Below are 24,887 nucleotides of genomic sequence, written 5' to 3'. Positions count from 1 at the left end.
GGAATGCCCAATATTATATAGCTTGGAAATTTGGGTATATCTGTCTCAAACATGGTATTTACTGAGTCTAGTATTCCGGCCCAAAAAGGTTCCAGTTTGGATCAGTGCCATAACAGGTGTGTGTGTCCTCCTTTCGTAGGATCCCATGTGGCAATTCTTCCTGGAGTGAGGTACCAGTGATGGGCTATCTTTAGGAGCATCTCTTTACTGGTGGTATTAAGCGCGGACGTTCGCGCCCGGTGTAGAACGTCATTCCATTCTTTGTCTGTGAAGGGACGCTCATATTGTCTCTCCCATCTAGCCCGTGCGGGTGAGTCAAGTGGGTGTTGTGGCGTTACCAGACACACATAGATGTTTCGGAGCAGTTTCCTGTCTGTGGAGCGCGTTAGGATCCACTTCTTAAATGCTGTCAGATTCCTACTGGCATGTCAACGAATCCAGGGGCACGTCACCCGTGTGCCACCACCAAGTATTGCCATCTCGCCGTGCCCGGGAGGTCATAGCATGTTTGTAGTGTAGGGAAGTCCATGAGCCCCTCGGAGTCGGACCGGTCTCCCACCCTTTTACAGGTAGCATCCGGCCACCCCTTGAATCCCAGTCCCGTAGCTGCCGGTGGGAAGTCAGGGTTACCAATCAGTGGCGTTTGTGGGGATACAGGTGTGGACAGGCCATGTCTCAACTGTACCCGTCTCAAACCACAATTGTAGATCTAAAGACTGGGGGGCATATTATCAAGGGGGTTTATCTCCGCTTTTTTGGCTTTAAAAGCCAAGAAAGCGGAGATAAAATGATCTCCCTATTACCAAGCTGTCGCTAACACCAGTTAGCGACAGCTAGTAGGAGATAGCGACCATCTTGGGCCCCGCTTTGCATGTCAGTGATATTTATCTCTAATGACATGCAAAGTGGGCGTGCCAAGATGTTAGCGACTGTCGCTATCTCCTATTACCAACTTTTGGAGATATTCGCGCTAAGCCCGAATATCTCCAAAAACTAACACCTGCCCTGAGCAGTTCTTAGCCATGTTATCCAATGGGAGGTGGCTAACATGGCTAAGAGCATTAGCTCGGTAATGCATGAATATCGCTGACTTTTCAGCGATATTCATGCATTGCGGCCATTTTTTTTCACATTTGCGATAAACCTTGGTAATACCAAGGTTTATCTGCGATAAAAATCGCCGCAGCTCTGCGGTAAAAGTTTGTCTCTAACCAAGCAATAGCGATAATTATCGCTATTGCTTGGTAATATGCCCCTGGGTGTCTCAAGCCAGCGGACTCCACAGGTACATGTTTGCTCCAATGGTCTGACCTCTTTTAAAGTGCTCTGGGCCTTAAACTGGATCATTACATGTGATTTCCTTTTTTTTGCAAACAACCTTCATGTGGGAAAGTGCCTCTTTTGGCATGGTTAGCCCCCACTTCTTACCTGATGTAATTTTGCACTGTAAGTGTGCTGGGTCCCTGCTAACCAGGTCACCAGTGAGAGATCTCTTCCCCAAAACTGGACCACAATGGGCACAACTTCAGTTGCCCCTGTAAGTCCCTAGTATTGATATTATATATGTATCGACCTTTGAAATTTAATAACTTTGAAGGTATTTTTCTTTGAACTGTGCTTATGGTCTTAACAATTATATAAAAATTGATGTTATTTTTGCAAATTGGTCTCGGATTTATTCTTGAGTGTGTGTCTCAATGATTGCCTCTGTGAGTTCAACAAATCCTTAACACTGCCCTCTGATGAGCCCAACTACTGGCCCACACTGCCACAAACAGACGGTGATTGTGATCTACTCTACCCTCTGCTGCCCTTTGAGGGTTCCTCGCACTCTCTACTCACTGTACTTCTTTTATTACGATGCACAGGGGCGGTTGCGACACTTCCCCTCGAGTTTACACTCCCCGGAATGGAGTCCTGGTCACGTGGGTGGTGTTCACTTGTGACATGTTCACTGTGAGGGAGCATTGAAAGGATCTGCACTGGAGAGTGAACACCACCTGAGGAAGGAGTGTCCCCCTGAGGGATGCTGAGGACCCCGCCTCACCCTGTGATTGACAGGTACTCAGCCAATAGAGGGGGAGGGAGGAGGTGTGTCACCCAGGTCTGCACTGAAATGTTGAAATCTGCACCTCCAGGAACTGAGTCAGAGTCCCATTGATCAACCCTGCATCCGCACTGGACCAGGAACACGCGGACCCTGCATACACACAGTGTCCTGCATCAACAGACCCTGCATCCACACTGAGTCTTGCATCAACAGACCCTGCGTCCACACTGAGTCCGGCATCACCAGACCCTACATCCACACTGAGTCCAGCATCACCAGACCCTGCATCCACACTATGTCGAGCATCACCGGATCCTGCATCCACACTGAGTCCTGCATCGCCAGACCCTGCATCCACACTGAGTCCGGCATCACCAGACCCTGCGTCCACACTGAGTCCTGCATCACCAGACCCTGCATCCACACTGAGTCGAGCATCACCAGACCCTGCATCCACACTGAGTCCTGCATCACCAGACCTTGCGTCCACACTGAGTCCAGCATCACCAGACCCTGCATCCACACTGAGTCCTGCATCGCCAGAACCTGCATCCACACTGACTCCTGCATCACCAGACCCTGCACCCACACTGAGTCCAGCATCACCAGACCCTGCATCCACACTGAGTCCTGCATCACCAGACCCTGCGTCCACACTGAGTCCTGCATCACCAGACCCTGCGTCCACACTGAGTCCTGCATCACCAGACCCTGCACCCACACTGAGTCCAGCATCACCAGACCCTGCATCCACACTGAGTCCTGCATCACCAGACCCTGCGTCCACACTGAGTCCAGCATCACCAGACCCTGCGTCCACACTGAGTTCTGCATCACCAGACCCTGCGTCCACACAGAGTCCTGCATCACCAGACCCTGCGTCCACACTGAGTCCTGCATCACCAGACCCTGCGTCCACACTGAGTCCAGCATCACCAGACCCTGTGTCCACAGTGAGTCCTGAATCACCAGACCCTGCATCCACACTGAGTCCTGCATCACCAGACCCTGCGTCCACACTGAGTCCGGCATCACCAGACCCTGCATCCACACTGACTCCTGCATCACCAGACCCTGCACCCACACTGAGTCCAGCATCACCAGACCCTGCATCCACACTGAGTCCTGCATCACCAGACCCTGCGTCCACACTGAGTCCTGCATCACCAGACCCTCCGCCCACACTGAGTCCGGCATCACCAGACCCTGCATCCACACTGAGTCCTGCATCGCCAGACCTGGCTTCCACACTGAGTCCGGCATCACCAGACCCTGCATCAACACTGAGTCCTGCATCACCAGACCCTGCGTCCACACTGAGTCCGGCATCACCAGACCCTGCATCCACACTGAGTCCTGCATCGCCAGACCCTGCATCCACACTGACTCCTGCATCACCAGACCCTGCACCCACACTGACTCCAGCATCACCAGACCCTGCATCCACATTGAGTCCTGCATCACCAGACCCTGCGTCCACACTGAGTCCTGCATCATCAGACCCTGCGTCCACACTGAGTCTTGCATCACCAGACCCTGCACCCACACTGAGTTCAGCATCACCAGACCCTGCATCCACATTGAGTCCTGCATCACCAGACCCTGCGTCCACACTGAGTCCAGCATCACCAGACCCTGCGTCCACACTGAGTCCTGCATCACCAGACCCTGCGTCCACTCAGAGTCCTGCATCACCAGACCCTGCGTCCACACTGAGTCCTGCATCACCAGACCCTGCGTCCACACTGAGTCCTGCATCACCAGACCCTGCACCCACACTGAGTCCAGCATCACCAGACCCTGCATCCACACTGAGTCCTGCATCACCAGACCCTGCGTCCACACTGAGTCCTGCATCACCAGACCCTCTGCCCACACTGAGTCCGGCATCACCAGACCCTGCATCCACACTGAGTCCTGCATCGCCAGACCTGGCGTCCACACTGAGTCCTGCATCACCAGACCCTGCACCCACACTAAGTCCTGCATCGCCAGACCTGGCGTCCACACTGAGTCCGGCATCACCAGACCCTGCATCCACACTGAGTCCTGCATCACCAGACCCTGCGTCCACACTGAGTCCTGCATCACCAGACCCTGCGTCCACACTGAGTCCTGCATCACCAAACCCTGCATCCACACTGACTCCTGCATCACCAGACCCTGCACCCACACTGAGTCCAGCATCACCAGACCCTGCACCCACATTGAGTCCTGCATCACCACACCCTGCATCCACACTGAGACGAGCATCACCAGACCCTCCGCCCACACTGAGTCCTGCATCGCCAGACCTGGCGTCCACACTGAGTCCGGTATCACCCGACCCTGCACCCACACTGAGTCCAGCATCACAAGACCTTGCGTCCACACTGAGTCCTGCATCACCAGACCCTGCAACCACACTGAGTCCTGCATCACCAGACCCTGCGTCCACACTGAGTCCTGCATCACCAGACCCTGCGTCCACACTGAGTCCTACATCACCAAACCCTGCATCCACACTGACTCCTGCATTACCAGACCATGCACCCACACTGAGTCCAGCATCACCAGACCCTGCATCCACACTGAGTCGAGCATCACCAGACCCTGCATCCACACTGAGTCGAGCATCACCAGACCCTCCGCCCACATTGAGTCCGGCATCACCAGACCCTGCATCCACACTGAGTCCTGCATCGCCAGACCTGGCGTCCACACTGAGTCTTGCATCACCAGACCCTGCATCCACACTGAGTCCTGCATCACCAGAACCTGCGTCCACACTGAGTCCTGCATCACCAGACCCTCCGCCCACACTGAGTCCGGCATCACCAGACCCTGCATCCACACTGACTCCTGCATTGCCAGACCCTGCACCCACACTGAATCCAGCATCACCAGACCCTGCATCCACACTGAGTCGAGCATCACCAGACCCTCCGCCCACATTGAGTCCGGCATCACCAGACCCTGCATCCACACTGAGTCCTGCATCGCCAGACCTGGCGTCCACACTGAGTCTTGCATCACCAGACCCTACATCCACACTGAGTCCTGCATCACCGGACCCTGCGTCCACACTGAGTCCTGCATCACCAGAACCTGCGTCCACACTGAGTCCTGCATCACCAGACCCTGCATCCACACTGAGTCCTGCATCACCAGACCCTGCATACACACTGAGTCCTGCATCACAAGACCATGCGTCCACACTGAGTCCTGCATCACCAGACCCTGCATCACCAGACCCTGCATCCACACTGAGTCCAGCATCACCAGACCCTGCGTCCACACTGAGTCCTGCATCACCAGACCCTGCGTCCACACTGAGTCCTGCATCACCAGACCCTGCATCCACACAGAGTGCTGCATCACCTGACCCTGCGTCCACACTGAGTCCGGCATCACCAGACCCTGCATCCACACTGAGTCCAGCATCACCAGACCCTGCATCCACACTGAGTCCGGCATCACCAGACCCTGCATCCACACTGAGTCGAGCATCACCAGACCCTGCATCCACACTGAGTCCGGCATCACCAGACCCTGCGTCCACACTGAGTCCTGCATCACCAGACCCTGCGTCCACACTGAGTCCTGCATCACCAGACCCTGCGTCCACACTGAGTCCTGCATCACCAGACCCTGCATCCACACTTAGTCCTGCATCGCCAGACCTGGCGTCCTCACTGAGTCCTGCATCACCAGACCCTGCATCCACACTGACTCCTCCATCACCAGACCCTGCACCCACACTGAATCCTGCATCACCAGACCCTGCATCCACACTGAGTCCTGCATCACCAGACCCTGCGTCCACACTGAGTCCTACATCATCAGACCCTGCATCCACACTGAGTCCAGCATCACCAGACCCTGCGTCCACACTGAGTCCTACATCACCAAACCCTGCATCCACACGGACTCCTGCATTACCAGACCATGCACCCACACTGAGTCCAGCATCACCAAACCCTGCATCCACACTGAGTCGAGCATCACCAGACCCTCCGCCCACATTGAGTCCGGCATCACCAGACCCTGCATCCACACTGAGTCCTGCATCGCCAGACCTGGCGTCCACACTGAGTCTTGCATCACCAGACCCTGCATCCACACTGAGTCCTGCATCACCGGACCCTGCGTCCACACTGAGTCCTGCATCACCATAACCTGCGTCCACACTGAGTCCTGCATCACCAGACCCTCCGCCCACACTGAGTCCGGCATCACCAGACCCTGCATCCACACTGAGTCCTGCATCGCCAGACCTGGCGTCCACGCTGAGTCCTGCATCACCAGACCCTGCACCCACACTGAGTCCTGCATCGCCAGGCCTGGCGTCCACACTGAGTCCGGCATCACCAGACCCTGCATCCACACTGAGTCCTGCATCACTAGACCCTGCGTCCACACTGAGTCCTGCATCACCAGACCCTGCGTCCACACTGAGTCCTGCATCACCAAACCCTGCATCCACACTGACTCCTGCATCACCAGACCCTGCACCCACACTGAGTCCTGCATCACCACACCCTGCATCCACATTGAGTCGAGCATCACCTGACCCTCCGCCCACACTGAGTCCGGCATCACCAGACCCTGCATCCACACTGAGTCCTGCATCGCCAGACCTGGCGTCCACACTGAGTCCGGTATCACTAGACCCTGCAACCACACTGAATCCTGCATCACCAGACCCTGCGTCCACACTGAGTCCTGCATCACCAGACCCTGCGTCCACACTGAGTCCTGCATCACCAAACCCTGCATCCACACTGACTCCTGCATTACCAGACCCTGCACCCACACTGAATCCAGCATCACCAGACCCTGCATCCACACTGAGTCGAGCATCACCAGACCCTGCATCCACACTGAGTCGAGCATCACCAGACCCTCCTCCCACATTGAGTCCGGCATCACCAGACCCTGCATCCACACTGAGTCCTGCATCGCCAGATCTGGCGTCCACACTGAGTCTTGCATCACCAGACCCTACATCCACACTGAGTCCTGCATCACCGGACCCTGCGTCCACACTGAGTCCTGCATCACCAGAACCTGCGTCCACACTGAGTCCTGCATCACCAGACCCTGCATCCACACTGAGTCCTGCATCACCAGAACCTGCATACACACTGAGTCCTGCATCACAAGACCATGTGTCCACACTGAGTCCTGCATCACCAGACCCTGCATCACCAGACCCTGCATCCACACTGAGTCCAGCATCACCAGACCCTGCGTCCACACTGAGTCCTGCATCACCAGACCCTGCGTCCACACTGAGTCCTGTATCACCAGACCCTGCATCCACACAGAGTGCTGCATCACCTGACCTGCGTCCACACTGAGTCCGGCATCACCAGACCCTGCATCCACACTGAGTCCAGCATCACCAGACCCTGCATCCACACTGAGTCCGGCATCACCAGACCCTGCATCCACACTGAGTCGAGCATCACCAGACCCTGCATCCACACTGAGTCCGGCATCACCAGACCCTGCGTCCACACTGAGTCCTGCATCACCAGACCCTGCGTCCACACTGAGTCCTGCATCACCAGACCCTGCGTCCACACTTAGTCCTGCATCGCCAGACCTGGCGTCCTCACTGAGTCCTGCATCACCAGACCCTGCATCCACACTGACTCCTCCATCACCAGACCCTGCACCCACACTGAATCCTGCATCACCAGACCCTGCATCCACACTGAGTCCTGCATCACCAGACCCTGCGTCCACACTGAGTCCTACAACATCAGACCCTGCATCCACACTGAGTCCAGCATCACCAGACCCTGCGTCCACACTGACTCCTCCATCACCAGACCCTGCATCCCCACTGACTCCTGCATCACCAGACCCTGCGTCCACACTGAGTCCTGCATCACCAGACCCTGCATCCACACTGAGTCCAGCATCACCAGACCCTGCGTCCACACTGACTCCTCCATCACCAGACCCTGCGTCCACACTGAGTCCTGCATCCCCAGACCCTGCGTCCACACTGAGTCCGGCATCACCAGACCCTGCGTCCACACTGAGTCCAGCATCACCAGACCCTGCCTCCACACTGAGTCCAGCATCCCCAGACCCCACGTCCAAACTGAGTCCGGCATCACCAGACCCTGCGTCCACACTGAGACCAGTATCACCAGACCCTGCGTCCACACTGAGTCCAGCATCACCAGACCCTGCGTCCACACTGAGCTCTGCCTCACCAGACCATGCATCCACACTTAGTCCTGCATCACCAGACCCTGCGCCCACACTGAGTCCTGCATCACCAGACCCTGCACCCACACTGAGTCCAGCATCACCAGACCCTGTGTCCACAGTGAGTCCTGAATCACCAGACCCTGCATCCACACTGAGTCCAGCATCACCAGACCCTGCATCCACACTGAGTCAAGCATCCCCAGACCCTGCGTCCACACTGAGTCCGGCATCACCAGACCCTGCGTCCACACTGAGCTCTGCCTCACCAGACCATGCACCCACACAGAGTACTGCATCACCAGACCCTGCGCCCACACTGAGTCCTGCATCACCCGACCCTGCACCAACACTGAGTCCAGCATCACCAGACCCTGCGCCCACACTGAGTCCTGCATCACCAGACCTTGCATACACACTGAGTCCAGCATCACCAGACCCTGCGTCCACACTGAGTCCTGCATCAGCAGACCCTGCGTCCACACTGAGTCCTGCATCACCAGACCCTGCACCCACACTGAGTCCAGCATCACCAGACCCTGCGCCCACACTGAGTCCTGCATCACCAGACCCTGCATACACACTGAGTCCTGCATCACCAGACCCTGCATCCACACTGAGTCCTGCATCACCAGACCCTGCATCCACACTGAGTCCTGCATCACCAGACCCTGCATACACACTGAGTCCTGCATCACAAGACCATGCGTCCACACTGAGTCCTGCATCACCAGAACCTGCATCACCAGACCCTGCATCCACACTGAGTCCAGCATCACCAGACCCTGCGTCCACACTGAGTCCTGCATCACCAGACCCTGCGTCCACACTGAGTCCTGCATCACCAGACCCTGCATCCACACAGAGTGCTGCATCACCTGACCTGCGTCCACACTGAGTCCGGCATCACCAGACCCTGCATCCACACAGAGTCCAGCATCACCAGACCCTGCATCCACACTGAGTCCGGCATCACCAGACCCTGCATCCACACTGAGTCGAGCATCACCAGACCCTGCGTCCACACTGAGTCCTGCATCACCAGACCCTGCGTCCACACTGAGTCCTGCATCACCAGACCCTGCATCCACACTTAGTCCTGCATCGCCAGACCTGGCGTCCTCACTGAGTCCTGCATCACCAGACCCTGCATCCACACTGACTCCTCCATCACCAGACCCTGCACCCACACTGAATCCTGCATCACCAGACCCTGCATCCACACTGAGTCCTGCATCACCAGACCCTGCGTCCACACTGAGTCCTACATCATCAGACCCTGCATCCACATTGAGTCCAGCATCACCAGACCATGCGTCCATACTGACTCCTCCATCACCAGACCCTGCATCCCCACTGACTCCTCCATCACCAGACCCTGCGTCCACACTGAGTCCTGCATCACCAGACCCTGCATCCACACTGAGTCCAGCATCACCAGACCCTGCGTCCACACTGACTCCTCCATCACCAGACCCTGCGTCCACACTGAGTCCTGCATCATCAGACCCTGCATCCACACTGAGTCCAGCATCACCAGACCCTTCATCCACACTGAGTCCTGCATCACCAGACCCGGCATCCACACTGAGTCGAGCATCACCAGACCCTGCATCCACACTGAGTCCGGCATCACCAGACCCTGCGTCCACACTGAGTCCTGCATCACCAGACCCTGCGTCCACACTGAGTCCTGCATCACCAGACCCTGCGTCCACACTGAGTCCTGCATCACCAGACCCTGCATCCACACTTAGTCCTGCATCGCCAGACCTGGCGTCCACACTGAGTCCTGCATCACCAGACCCTGCATCCACACTGACTCCTCCATCACCAGACCCTGCACCCACACTGAATCCTGCATCACCAGACCCTGCATCCACACTGAGTCCTGCATCACCAGACCCTGCGTCCACACTGAGTCCTACATCATCAGACCCTGCATCCACACTGAGTCCAGCATCACCAGACCCTGCGTCCACACTGACTCCTCCATCACCAGACCCTGCATTGCCACTGACTCCTCCATCACCAGACCCTGCCTCCACACTGAGTCCTGCATCACCAGACCCTGCATCCACACTGAGTCCAGCATCACCAGACCCTGCGTCCACACTGACTCCTCCATCACCAGACCCTGCGTCCACACTGAGTCCTGCATCACCAGACCCTGCATCCACACTGAGTCCAGCATCACCAGACCCTTCATCCACACTGAGTCCTGCATCACCAGACCCGGCATCCACACTGAGTCGAGCATCACCAGACCCTGCATCCACACTGAGTCCTGCATCACCAGACCCTGCATCCACACTGAGTCCTGCATCACCAGACCCTGCATCCACACTGACTCCTGCATCACCAGACCCTGCGTCCACACTGAGTCCAGCATCACCAGACCCTGCATCCACACTGAGTCCAGCATCACCAGACCCTGCGTCCACACTGAGTCCAGCATCACCAGACCCTGCAACCACACTGAGTCCTGCATCCCCAGACCCTGCGTCCACACTGAGTCCGGCATCACCAGACCCTGCGTCCACACTGAGTCCAGCATCACCAGACCCTGCCTCCACACTGAGTCCAGCATCCCCAGACCCCGCGTCCAAACTGAGTCCGGCATCACCAGACCCTGCGTCCACACTGAGACCAGTATCACCAGACCCTGCGTCCACACTGAGTCCAGCATCACCAGACCCTGCATCCACACTGAGCTCTGCCTCACCAGACCATGCACCCACACAGAATCCTGCATCACCAGACCCTGCGCCCACACTGAGTCCTGCATCACCAGACCCTGCACCCACACTGAGTCCAGCATCACCAGACCCTGTGTCCACAGTGAGTCCTGAATCACCAGACCCTGCATCCACACTGAGTCCTGCATCACCAGACCCTGCGTCCACACTGAGTCCAGCATCACCAGACCCTGCATCCACAGACCCTGCGTCCAAACTGAGTCCGGCATCACCAGACCCTGCGTCCACTCTGAGTCCAGCATCACCAGACCCTGCATCCACACTGAGTCCAGCATCCCCAGACCCTGCGTCCACACTGAGTCCGGCATCACCAGACCCTGCGTCCACACTGAGTCCAGTATCACCAGACCCTGCGTCCACACTGAGTCCAGCATCACCAGACCCTGAGTCCACACTGAGCTCTGCCTCACCAGACCATGCACCCACACAGAGTCCTGCATCACCAGACCCTGCGCCCACACTGAGTCCTGCATCACCCGACCCTGCACCCACACTGAGTCCAGCATCACCAGACCCTGCGCCCACACTGAGTCCTGCATCACCAGACCTTGCATACACACTGAGTCCAGCATCACCAGACCCTGCTTCCACACTGAGTCCTGCATCACCAGACCCTGCATCCACACTGAGTCCTGCATCACCAGACCCTGCACCCACACTGAGTCCAGCATCACCAGACCCTGCGCCCACACTGAGTCCAGCATCACCAGACCCTGCATCCACACTGAGTCCAGCATCACCAGACCCTGCGTCCACACTGACTCCTCCATCACCAGACCCTGCATCCCCACTGACTCCTCCATCACCAGACCCTGCGTCCACACTGAGTCCTGCATCACCAGACCCTGCGTCCACACTGAGTCCTGCATTACCAGACCCTGCACCCACACAGACTCCTGCATCACCAGACCCTGCATCCACACTGAGTCGAGCATCACCAGACCCTGCATCCACACTGAGTCCTGCATCACCAGACCCTGCATCCACACTGAGTCCTGCATCACCAGACCCTGCATCCACACTGACTCCGGCATCAGCAGACCCTGCGTCCACACTGAGTCCAGCATCACCAGACCCTGCATCCACACTGAGTCGAGCATCACCAGACCCTGCGTCCACACTGAGTCCAGCATCACCAGACCCTGCATCCACACTGAGTCCGGCATCACCAGACCCTGCGTCCACAATGAGTCCAGTATCACCAGACCCTGCGTCCACACTGAGTCCAGCATCACTAGACCCTGTGTCCACACTGAGCTCTGCCTCACCAGACCATGCACCCACACAGAGTCCTGCATCAACAGACCCTGCACCCACACTGAGTCCAGCATCACCAGACCCTGTGTCCACAGTGAGTCCTGAATCACCAGACCCTGCATCCACACTGAGTCCTGCATCACCAGACCCTGCGTCCACACTGAGTCCAGCATCACCAGACCCTGCATCCACAGACCCTGCGTCCAAACTGAGTCCGGCATCACCAGACCCTGCGTCCACTCTGAGTCCAGCATCACCAGACCCTGCATCCACACTGAGTCCAGCATCCCCAGACCCTGCGTCCACACTGAGTCCTGCATCACCAGACCCTGCGTCCACACTGAGTCCTGCATCACCAGACCCTGCATCCACACTTAGTCCTGCATCGCCAGACCTGGCGTCCACACTGAGTCCTGCATCACCAGACCCTGCATCCACACTGACTCCTCCATCACCAGACCCTGCACCCACACTGAATCCTGCATCACCAGACCCTGCGTCCACACTGAGTCCTACATCATCAGACCCTGCATCCACACTGAGTCCAGCATCACCAGACCCTGCGTCCACACTGACTCCTCCATCACCAGACCCTGCATCCCCACTGACTCCTCCATCACCAGACCCTGCGTCCACACTGAGTCCTGCATCACCAGACCCTGCATCCACACTGAGTCCAGCATCACCAGACCCTGCGTCCACACTGACTCCTCCATCACCAGACCCTGCGTCCACACTGAGTCCTGCATCACCAGACCCTGCATCCATACTGAGTCCAGCATCACCAGACCCTTCATCCACACTGAGTCCTGCATCACCAGACCCGGCATCCACACTGAGTCGAGCATCACCAGACCCTGCATCCACACTGAGTCCTGCATCACCAGACCCTGCATCCACACTGAGTCCTGCATCACCAGACCCTGCCTCCACACTGACTCCTGCATCACCAGACCCTGCGTCCACACTGAGTCCAGCATCACCAGACCCTGCATCCACACTGAGTCGAGCATCACCAGACCCTGCGTCCACACTGAGTCCAGCATCACCAGACCCTGCATCCACACTGAGTCCTGCATCCCCAGACCCTGCGTCCACACTGAGTCCGGCATCACCAGACCCTGCATCCACACTGAGTCCTGCATCACCAGACCCTGCATCCACACTGAGTCCAGCATCACCAGACCCTGCGTCCACACTGACTCCTCCATCACCAGACCCTGCGTCCACACTGAGTCCTGCATCCCCAGACCCTGCGTCCACACTGAGTCCGGCATCAACAGACCCTGCGTCCACACTGAGTCCAGCATCACCAGACCCTGCCTCCACACTGAGTCCAGAATCCCCAGACCCCGCGTCCAAACTGAGTCCGGCATCACCAGACCCTGCGTCCACACTGAGACCAGTATCACCAGACCCTGCGTCCACACTGAGTCCAGCATCACCAGACCCTGCGTCCACACTGAGCTCTGCCTCACCAGACCATGCATCCACACTTAGTCCTGCATCACCAGACCCTGCGCCCACACTGAGTTCTGCATCACCAGACCCTGCACCCACACTGAGTCCAGCATCACCAGACCCTGTGTCCACAGTGAGTCCTGAATCACCAGACCCTGCATCCACACTGAGTCCAGCATCACCAGACCCTGCATCCACACTGAGTCAAGCATCCCCAGACCCTGCGTCCACACTGAGTCCGGCATCACCAGACCCTGCGTCCACACTGAGTCCAGCATCACCAGACCCTGCGTCCACACTGAGCTCTGCCTCACCAGACCATGCACCCACACAGAGTACTGCATCACCAGACCCTGCGTCCACACTGAGTCCTGCATCACCAGACCCTGCACCCACACTGAGTCCAGCATCACCAGACCCTGCGCCCACACTGAGTCCTGCATCACCAGACCCTGCATACACACTGAGTCCTGCATCACCAGACCCTGCATCCACACTGAGTCCTGCATCACCAGACCCTGCATCCACACTGAGTCCTGCATCACCAGACCATGCGTCCACACTGAGTCCTGCATCACCAGACCCTGCATCACCAGACCCTGCATCCACACTGAGTCCAGCATCACCAGACCCTGCGTCCACACTGAGTCCTGCATCACCAAACCCTGCGTCCACACTGAGTCCTGCATCACCAGACCCTGCATCCACACAGAGTGCTGCATCACCTGACCTGCGTCCACACTGAGTCCGGCATCACCAGACCCTGCATCCACACTGAGTCCTACATCATCAGACCCTGCATCCACACTGAGTCCAGCATCACCAGACCATGCGTCCACACTGACTCCTCCATCACCAGACCCTGCATCCCCACTGACTCCTCCATCACCAGACCCTGCGTCCACACTGAGTCCTGCATCACCAGACCCTGCATCCACACTGAGTCCAGCATCACCAGACCCTGCGTCCACACTGACTTCTCCATCACCAAACCCTGCGTCCACACTGAGTCCTGCATCACCAGACCCTGCATCCACACTGAGTCCAGCATCACCAGACCCTTCATCCACACTGAGTCCTGCATCACCAGACCCGGCATCCACACTGAGTCGAGCATCACCAGACCCTGCATCCACACTGAGTCCGGCATCACCAGACCCTGCGTCCACACTGAGTCCTGCATCACCAGACCCTGCGTCCACACTGAGTCCTGCATCACCAGACCCTGCGTCCACACTGAGTCCTGCATCACCAGACCCTGCATCCACACTTAGTCCTGCATCGCCAGACCTGGCGTCCACACTGAGTCCTGCATCACCAGACCCTGCATCCACACTGACTCCTCCATCACCAGACCCTGCACCCACACTGAATCCTGCATCACCAGACCCTGCATCCACACTGAGTCCTGCATCACCAGACCCTGCGTCCACACTGAGTCCTACATCATCAGACCCTGCATCCACACTGAGTCCAGCATCACCAGACCCTGCGTCCACACTGACTCCTCCATCACCAGACCCTGCATTGCCACTGACTCCTCCATCACCAGACCCTGCGTCCACACTGAGTCCTGCATCACCAGACCCTGCATCCACACTGAGTCCAGCATCACCAGACCCTGCGTCCACACTGACTCCTCCATCACCAGACCCTGCGTCCACACTGAGTCCTGCATCACCAGACCCTGCATCCACACTGAGTCCAGCATCACCAGACCCTGCATCCACACTGAGTCCTGCTTCACCAGACCCTGCATCCACACTGACTCCTGCATCACCAGACCCTGCGTCCACACTGAGTCCAGCATCACCAGACCCTGCATCCACACTGAGTCCAGCATCACCAGACCCTGCGTCCACACTGAGTCCAGCATCACCAGACCCTGCAACCACACTGAGTCCTGCATCCCCAGACCCTGCATCCACACTGAGTCTGGCATCACCAGACCCTGCGTCCACACTGAGTCCAGCATCACCAGACCCTGCCTCCACACTGAGTCCAGCATCCCCAGATCCCGCGTCCAAACTGAGTCCGGCATCACCAGACCCTGCGTCCACACTGAGACCAGTATCACCAGACCCTGCGTCCACACTGAGTCCAGCATCACCAGACCCTGCGTCCACACTGAGCTCTGCCTCACCAGACCATGCACCCACACAGAATCCTGCATCACCAGACCCTGCGCCCACACTGAGTCCTGCATCACCAGACCCTGCACCCACACTGAGTCCAGCATCACCAGACCCTGTGTCCACAGTGAGTCCTGAATCACCAGACCCTGCATCCACACTGAGTCCTGCATCACCAGACCCTGCGTCCACACTGAGTCCAGCATCACCAGACCCTGCATCCACAGACCCTGCGTCCAAACTGAGTCGGGCATCACCAGACCCTGCGTCCACTCTGAGTCCAGCATCACCAGACCCTGCATCCACACTGAGTCCAGCATCCCCAGACCCTGCGTCCACACTGAGTCCGGCATCACCAGACCCTGCGTCCACACTGAGTCCAGTATCACCAGACCCTGCGTCCACACTGAGTCCAGCATCACCAGACCCTGAGTCCACACTGAGCTCTGCCTCACCAGACCATGCACCCACACAGAGTCCTGCATCACCAGACCCTGCGCCCACACTGAGTCCTGCATCACCCGACCCTGCACCCACACTGAGTCCAGCATCACCAGACCCTGCGCCCACACTGAGTCCTGCATCACCAGACCTTGCATACACACTGAGTCCATCATCACCAGACCCTGCTTCCACACTGAGTCCTGCATCACCAGACCCTGCATCCACACTGAGTCCTGCATCACCAGACCCTGCACCCACACTGAGTCCAGCATCACCAGACCCTGCGCCCACACTGAGTCCCGCATCACCAGACCCTGCATACACACTGAGTCCGGCATCACCAGACCCTGCATATACACTGAGCCCAGCATCACCAGACCCTGCGTCCACACTGAGTCCTGCATCACCAGACCCTGCGTCCACACTGAGTCCTGCATTACCAGACCCTGCACCCACACAGACTCCTGCATCACCAGACCCTGCATCCACACTGAGTCGAGCATCACCAGACCCTGCATCCACACTGAGTCCTGCATCACCAGACCCTGCATCCACACTGAGTCCTGCATCACCAGACCCTGCATCCACACTGACTCCGGCATCACCAGACCCTGCGTCCACACTGAGTCCAGCATCACCAGACCCTGCATCCACACTGAGTCGAGCATCACCAGACCCTGCGTCCACACTGAGTCCAGCATTACCAGACCCTGCATCCACACTGAGTCCGGCATCACCAGACCCTGTGTCCACACTGAGTCCAGCATCACCAGACCCTGCATCCACACTGAGTCCAGCATCCCCAGACCCCGCGTCCACACTGAGTCCGGCATCACCAGACCCTGCGTCCACAATGAGTCCAGTATCACCAGACCCTGCGTCCACACTGAGTCCAGCATCACTAGACCCTGTGTCCACACTGAGCTCTGCCTCACCAGACCATGCACCCACACAGAGTCCTGCATCAACAGACCCTGCACCCACACTGAGTCCAGCATCACCAGACCCTGTGTCCACAGTGAGTCCTGAATCACCAGACCCTGCATCCACACTGAGTCCTGCATCACCAGACCCTGCGTCCACACTGAGTCCAGCATCACCAGACCCTGCATCCACAGACCCTGCGTCCAAACTGAGTCCGGCATCACCAGACCCTGCGTCCACTCTGAGTCCAGCATCACCAGACCCTGCATCCACACTGAGTCCAGCATCCCCAGACCCTGCGTCCACACTGAGTCCTGCATCACCAGACCCTGCGTCCACACTGAGTCCTGCATCACAAGACCCTGCATCCACACTTAGTCCTGCATCGCCAGACCTGGCGTCCACACTGAGTCCTGCATCACCAGACCCTGCATCCACACTGACTCCTCCATCACCAGACCCTGCACCCACACTGAATCCTGCATCACCAGACCCTGCATCCACACTGAGTCCAGCATCACCAGACCCTGCGTCCACACTGAGTCCTGCATCACCAGACCCTGCGTCCACACTGAGTCCTACATCATCAGACCCTGCATCCACACTGAGTCCAGCATCACCAGACCCTGCGTCCACACTGACTCCTCCATCACCAGACCCTGCATCCCCACTGACTCCTCCATCACCAGACCCTGCGTCCACACTGAGTCCTGCATCACCAGACCCTGCATCCACACTGAGTCCAGCATCACCAGACCCTGCGTCCACACTGACTCCTCCATCACCAGACCCTGCGTCCACACTGAGTCCTGCATCACCAGACCCTGCATCCATACTGAGTCCAGCATCACCAGACCCTTCATCCACACTGAGTCCTGCATCACCAGACCCAGCATCCACACTGAGTCGAGCATCACCAGACCCTGCATCCACACTGAGTCCTGCATCACCAGACCCTGCATCCACACTGATTCCTGCATCACCAGACCCTGCCTCCACACTGACTCCTGCATCACCAGACCCTGCGTCCACACTGAGTCCAGCATCACCAGACCCTGCATCCACACTGAGTCGAGCATCACCAGACCCTGCGTCCACACTGAGTCCAGCATCACCAGACCCTGCATCCACACTGAGTCCTGCATCCCCAGACCCTGCGTCCACACTGAGTCCGGCATCACCAGACCCTGCCTCCACACTGAGTCCAGCATCACCAGACCCTGCCTCCACACTGAGTCCAGCATCCCCAGACCCCGCATCCAAACTGAGTCCGGCATCACCAGACCCTGCGTCCACACTGAGACCAGTATCACCAGACCCTGCGTCCACACTGAGTCCAGCATCACCAGACCCTGCGTCCACACTGAGCTCTGCCTCACCAGACCATGCACCCACACTGAGTCCAGCATCACCAGACCCTGTGTCCACAGTGAGTCCTGAATCACCAGACCCTGCATCCACACTGAGTCCAGCATCACCAGACCCTGCATCCACACTGAGTTAAGCATCCCCAGACCCTGCGTCCACACTGAGTCCGGCATCACCAGACCCTGCGTCCACACTGAGTCCAGCATCACCAGACCCTGCGTCCACACTGAGCTCTGCCTCACCAGACCATGCACCCACACAGAGTACTGCATCACCAGACCCTGCGCCCACACTGAGTCCTGCATCACCCGACCCTGCACCCACACTGAGTCCAGCATCACCAGACCCTGCGCCCACACTGAGTCCTGCATCACCAGACCTTGCATACACACTGAGTCCAGCATCACCAGACCCTGCCTCCACACTGAGTCCTGCATCAGCAGACCCTGCGTCCACACTGAGTCCTGCATCACCAGACCCTGCACCCACACTGAGTCCAGCATCACCAGACCCTGCGCCCACACTGAGTCCTGCATCACCAGACCCTGCATACACACTGAGTCCAGCATCACCAGACCCTGCATCCACACTGAGTCCGGCATCACCAGACCCTGCATATACACTGAGCCCAGCATCACCAGACCCTGCGTCCACACTGAGTCCTGCATCACCAGACCCTGCGTCCACACTGAGTCCTGCATCACCAGACCCTGCACCCACACAGACTCCTGCATCACCAGACCCTGCATCCACACTGAGTCGAGCATCACCAGACCCTGCATCCACACTGAGTTCTGCATCCCCAGACCCTGCGTCCACACTGAGTCCGGCATCACCAGACCCTGCGTCCACACTGAGTCCAGCATCACCGGACCCTGCATCCACACTGAGTCCAGCATCCCCAGACCCCGCGTCCACACTGAGTCCGGCATCACCAGACCCTGCATCCACAATGAGTCCAGTATCACCAGACCCTGCGTCCACACTGAGTCCAGCATCACTAGACCCTGCGTCCACACTGAGCTCTGCCTCACCAGACCATGCACCCACACAGAGTCCTACATCAACAGACCCTGCGCCCACACTGAGTCCTGCATCACCAGACCCTGCACCCACACTGAGTCCAGCATCACCAGACCCTGTGTCCACAGTGAGTCCTGAATTACCAGTCCCTGCATCCACACTGAGTCCTGCATCACCAGACCCTGCGTCCACAGACCCTGCATCCAAACTGAGTCCAGCATCACCAGACCCTGCGTCCACTCTGAGTCCAGCATCACCAGACCCTGCATCCACACTGAGTCCAGCATCCCCAGACCCTGCGTCCACACTGAGTCCGGCATCACCAGACCCTGCGTCCACACTGAGCTCTGCCTCACCAGACCATGCACCCACACAGAGTCCTGCATCACCAGAATCTGCGCCCACACTGAGTCCTGCATCACCCGACCCTGCACCCACACTGAGTCCTGCATCACCAGACCTTGCATACACACTGAGTCCAGCATCACCAGACCCTGCCTCCACACTGAGTCCTGCATCAGCAGACCCTGCGTCCACACTGAGTCCTGCATCACCAGACCCTGCACCCACACTGAGTCCAGCATCACCAGACCCTGCGCCCACACTGAGTCCTGCATCACCAGACCCTGCATACACACTGAGTCCAGCATCACCAGACCCTGCATCCACACTGAGTCCGGCATCACCAGACCCTGCATATACACTGAGCCCAGCATCACCAGACCCTGCGTCCACACTGAGTCGAGCATCACCAGACCCTGCGTCCACACTGAGCTCTGCCTCACCAGACCATGCACCCACACAGAATCCTGCATCACCAGACCCTGCATCCACACTGAGTCGAGCATCACCAGACCCTGCACCCACACTGAGTTCTGCATCCCCAGACCCTGCGTCCACACTGAGTCCGGCATCACCAGACCCTGCGTCCACACTGAGTCCAGCATCACCGGACCCTGCATCCACACTGAGTCCAGCATCCCCAGACCCCGCGTCCACACTGAGTCCGGCATCACCAGACCCTGCATCCACAATGAGTCCAGTATCACCAGACCCTGCGTCCACACTGAGTCCAGCATCACTAGACCCTGCGTCCACACTGAGCTCTGCCTCACCAGACCATGCACCCACACAGAGTCCTACATCAACAGACCCTGCGCCCACACTGAGTCCTGCATCACCAGACCCTGCACCCACACTGAGTCCAGCATCACCAGACCCTGTGTCCACAGTGAGTCCTGAATTACCAGTCCCTGCATCCACACTGAGTCCTGCATCACCAGACCCTGCGTCCACAGACCCTGCATCCAAACTGAGTCCAGCATCACCAGACCCTGCGTCCACTCTGAGTCCAGCATCACCAGACCCTGCATCCACACTGAGTCCAGCATCCCCAGACCCTGCGTCCACACTGAGTCCGGCATCACCAGACCCTGCGTCCACACTGAGCTCTGCCTCACCAGACCATGCACCCACACAGAGTCCTGCATCACCAGAATCTGCGCCCACACTGAGTCCTGCATCACCCGACCCTGCACCCACACTGAGTCCAGCATCACAAGACCCTGCGTCCACACTGAGTCCTGCATCACCAGACCCTGCATACACACTGAGTCCAGCATCACCAGACCTGGCGTCCACACTGAGTCCTGCATCACCAGACCCTGCGTCCACACTGAGTCCGGTATCACCAGACCCTGCGTCCACACTGAGTCCAGCATCACCTGACCCCGGGTCCACACTGAGTCTGGCATCACCAGACCCTGCATCCACACTGAGGTCTGCATCACCAGACCCTGTGTCCACACTGAGTCCAGCATCCCCAGACCCTGCGTCCACCCTGAGTCTGGTATCACTTGTGGGACACCCCCGCGCCGCACGGCCACCAGCTGCTGCGTGTGCCCCATTGCCGTGCCTAACTGCCTCGCCGCCGGCCTCGCGGCCGCCTTGCTTCTCCCCTTGTGTTTTCTCCATCTGTTTTCCCCTACATTTGTGCTTGTATTTTTTGGTAATTTTGTGCTGTGCTAACGTTTCTTCTTCCTGTTTTCCCGATTTGTTTTCCCCCCCATTTGTGCTTATTGTACTGTAATTTATTGTATACTCTGTGCCGTGTTATCGGGTTCCTTCCTGTTTGCCCGCCTACCTCGCCGCCCTCCGCTCTCCCTCCCCGCTTCCCGCCACCGCCATTTGCCCCGCCCCTTTTCTCTTCTGTACCCTCCCCGCTCCCGCCTCCCAGCTGCTCCGCCCACCCGCGCACTTGGCCTTATATGGCGACCGTGCGACGCAGGTGAGTGTGACCCACTTGTGGGACACCCCCGCGCCGCACGGCCACCAGCTGCTGCGTGTGCCCCATTGCCGTGCCTAACTGCCTCGCCGCCGGCCTCGCGGCCGCCTTGCTTCTCCCCTTGTGTTTTCTCCATCTGTTTTCCCCTACATTTGTGCTTGTATTTTTTGGTAATTTTGTGCTGTGCTAAAGTTTCTTCTTCCTGTTTTCCCGATTTGTTTTCCCCCCCATTTGTGCTTATTGTACTGTAATTTATTGTATACTCTGTGCCGTGTTATCGGGTTCCTTCCTGTTTGCCCGCCTACCTCGCCGCCCTCCGCTCTCCCTCCCCGCTTCCCGCCACGCCATTTGCCCCGCCCCTTTTCTCTTCTGTACCCTCCCCGCTCCCGCCTCCCAGCTGCTCCGCCCACCCGCCCACTTCGCCTTATATGGCGACCGTGCGAACGCGCAGCGGGCGCGCCGATTGTGCGCCGAAGGCGCGCCAAAGGTAAGCCCGTCTGCGCCCGTCCGCGCCTGGACCGCGCCCAGGGCCAGGACCCCTGTCCCACGAAGACCCCGACCGACCCGCCTGACGTACTCCGCCGCCACCCTCATCGCACTCAACACCGGCCGACTCCCAGATTGCCACCAAGCCACACCACGACGCACCCACGGACCTTTCTGTTGCCACGCCTGCAAATTCACCTGCATCCGGACCTGCCTCGCACCAGCACCCGCCAAGTCGTACACCAGCAGCACCCACCTCAAGTGCATCCTGCTCAACACCCGCTCCGTCCACAGACACGCCATCGAACTCTGGAACCTCCTAGACGCCACAGCCCCTGACGTTGCCTTCCTCACGGAGACCTGGATGAACGCCTCTTCAGCTCCCGACATCGCCATCGCCATCCCAGAGGGCTACAAGATCGTCCGGAGGGACCGCAACGCCAACCAGACGGGAGGAGGCATCGCCATCATCCACAGGAACACCATCCGTCTCACGACCAGCACCGACAACAAACTGACCACCGCCGAACACCTGCATTTCCAGATCCACACCGACCCGAACACCACCCTCAGAGGCACCCTGATCTACCGACCCCCGGGACCACGCACACAATTCAGCGAGGACATCGCCGACTTCGTCAGCCCGCATGCCCTCCCCTCCGCCGACTACATCCTCCTGGGGGACCTCAACTTCCATCTGGAGAACAACAACGACCGCAACACCAGCACCCTGCTCGACAACCTCGCCAATCTTGGACTCAAGCAGCTGGTGTCCACCCCCACCCACCTCGCCGGACACACACTCGACGCAGTCTTCTCCTCCAGCACAGACATCGACTTCAGCCACGCCACAGAGCTGCAATGGACGGACCACAGCTGCGTCCACTTCACCTTCAAGAGAACGACGACCCACCACCACCAGCAACAGGCCGCCCGCAGAAGCTGGAACAAGATCACAGCAGACCAGCTCGCCACCTCCCTGAGCCAGCACCCTCCTGCCAGCTCAGCAAACCCCAGCCAGGCCACCGACAACCTCACAAAGTGGATCAGCATCTGCGCGGACGAGCTCGCCCCGATGAGGACCCCGCCCAGCAGACCCGGCAGCAAGAAAGCCCCGTGGTTCACCGACGAACTCAAGAGCTCCAAGAAGAACTGCCGAGCCCTCGAGAAAGTCTGGAGAAGGGATCCTACACCGGACAACAGGACCACCTTCAAGCTGGCCACCCGGAAGCACCACCAGCTGATCCGCGCCGCCAAGAAAACTGCATTCAAGGACCGGCTGGACAACAACGCACACAACTGCAAGGAACTCTTCAACATCGTGAAAGAGCTATCCAACCCCAGCGCAGGAAACAACGACATCACCCCATCGCAAGACCTCTGCAACTCCCTCGCTTCGTACTTCCACAACAAGATCACGGACATACACAACAGCTTCAACAACCAACCAACGCACACCAAGACCGAACAACCACCCCCCACCACCACCCTCCACGCCTGGACCCCGATCAGCACCGAAGACACCATCCGCACGATGAACTCCATCCACTCCGGATCACCGACCGACCCCTGCCCTCACCACGTCTTCAACAAGGCCGACGCCGTCATCGCACCCCACCTGCGAGACATCATCAACACATCCTTCGACACCGCCACCTTCCCTGAGAGCTGGAAGCACGCCGAACTCAGCGCTCTACTCAAGAAACCCACAGCGGACCCCACCGAACTCAAGAATTACCGCCCCATCTCGCTCCTCCCGTTTCCAGCCAAAGTCATCGAGAAGACCGTCAACAAGCAGATGGCCGCCTTCCTCGAGACGAATGGATCCCTCGACCCCTCACAGTCCGGCTTCCGAGCCAATCACAGCACCGAGACCGCCCTCCTCGCCGCCACCAATGACATCCGAGCCCTGATGGACAACGGAGAAACAGCGGCCCTCATCCTCCTAGACCTCTCCGCGGCATTCGAAACTGTCTGCCACCGCACCCTAGTACAGCGCCTCAGCAACGTCGGAATCCAGGACAAGGCGCTGGAATGGATCATCTCCTTCTTCGACGGTAGAACACAGAGAGTCCGCCTACCACCGTACAAGTCAGAGGCCTCCGAAGTCATCTGCGGCGTCCCTCAAGGATCCTCGCTGAGCCCCACCCTCTTCAACGTCTACATGAGCCCCCTCGCGGCCATCGCACGCCAACACAACCTCAGCATAATCTCCTACGCCGACGACACCCAGCTGATCCTCTCCCTGACCAACGACCCCGCCGCCGCCAGAGCCAACCTGCACGAAGGGATGAAAGACGTCGCCGAGTGGATGACGACCAGCCGCCTGAAACTGAACTCTGACAAGACGGAGGTCCTCATCCTGGGCTCTTCACCCTCCGCCTGGGACGACTCCTGGTGGCCTCCCGCCCTGGGCACCGCACCCAAACCGACAGACCATGCACGCAACCTGGGCTTCATCCTGGACTCCTCCCTCTCCATGACCAGGCAAG

The 24,887-nt window shown here is 58.4% G+C and overlaps 1 protein-coding gene across 4 annotated transcripts in view; it reads left to right on the top strand.

Moving 5' to 3' along the window:
- The first annotated feature begins 1,949 nt into the window (after nucleotides 1–1,949).
- Nucleotides 1,950–24,887, top strand: part of LOC144767936 (uncharacterized) — a 268,255-nt gene continuing 245,317 nt past the window's right edge. For 2 of the 4 annotated variants that reach the window (XR_013598386.1, XM_078651277.1), the window contains exon 1: nucleotides 1,950–2,061. The gene's annotated coding sequence lies outside the window, so the exon portion shown is untranslated. The remainder of the gene's footprint in view (nucleotides 2,062–24,887) is intronic. The other 2 variants (XM_078651278.1, XM_078651279.1) reach the window with 2 other exon arrangements.

This window comes from Lissotriton helveticus, chromosome 7 (genome assembly GCF_964261635.1).
Source record: "Lissotriton helveticus chromosome 7, aLisHel1.1, whole genome shotgun sequence".
In the NCBI taxonomy this organism is placed as follows: Eukaryota; Metazoa; Chordata; class Amphibia; order Caudata; family Salamandridae; genus Lissotriton; species Lissotriton helveticus.
Note: the sequence above shows the minus strand (reverse complement) of the source record. Positions and strands in the feature narration are given on the sequence as shown.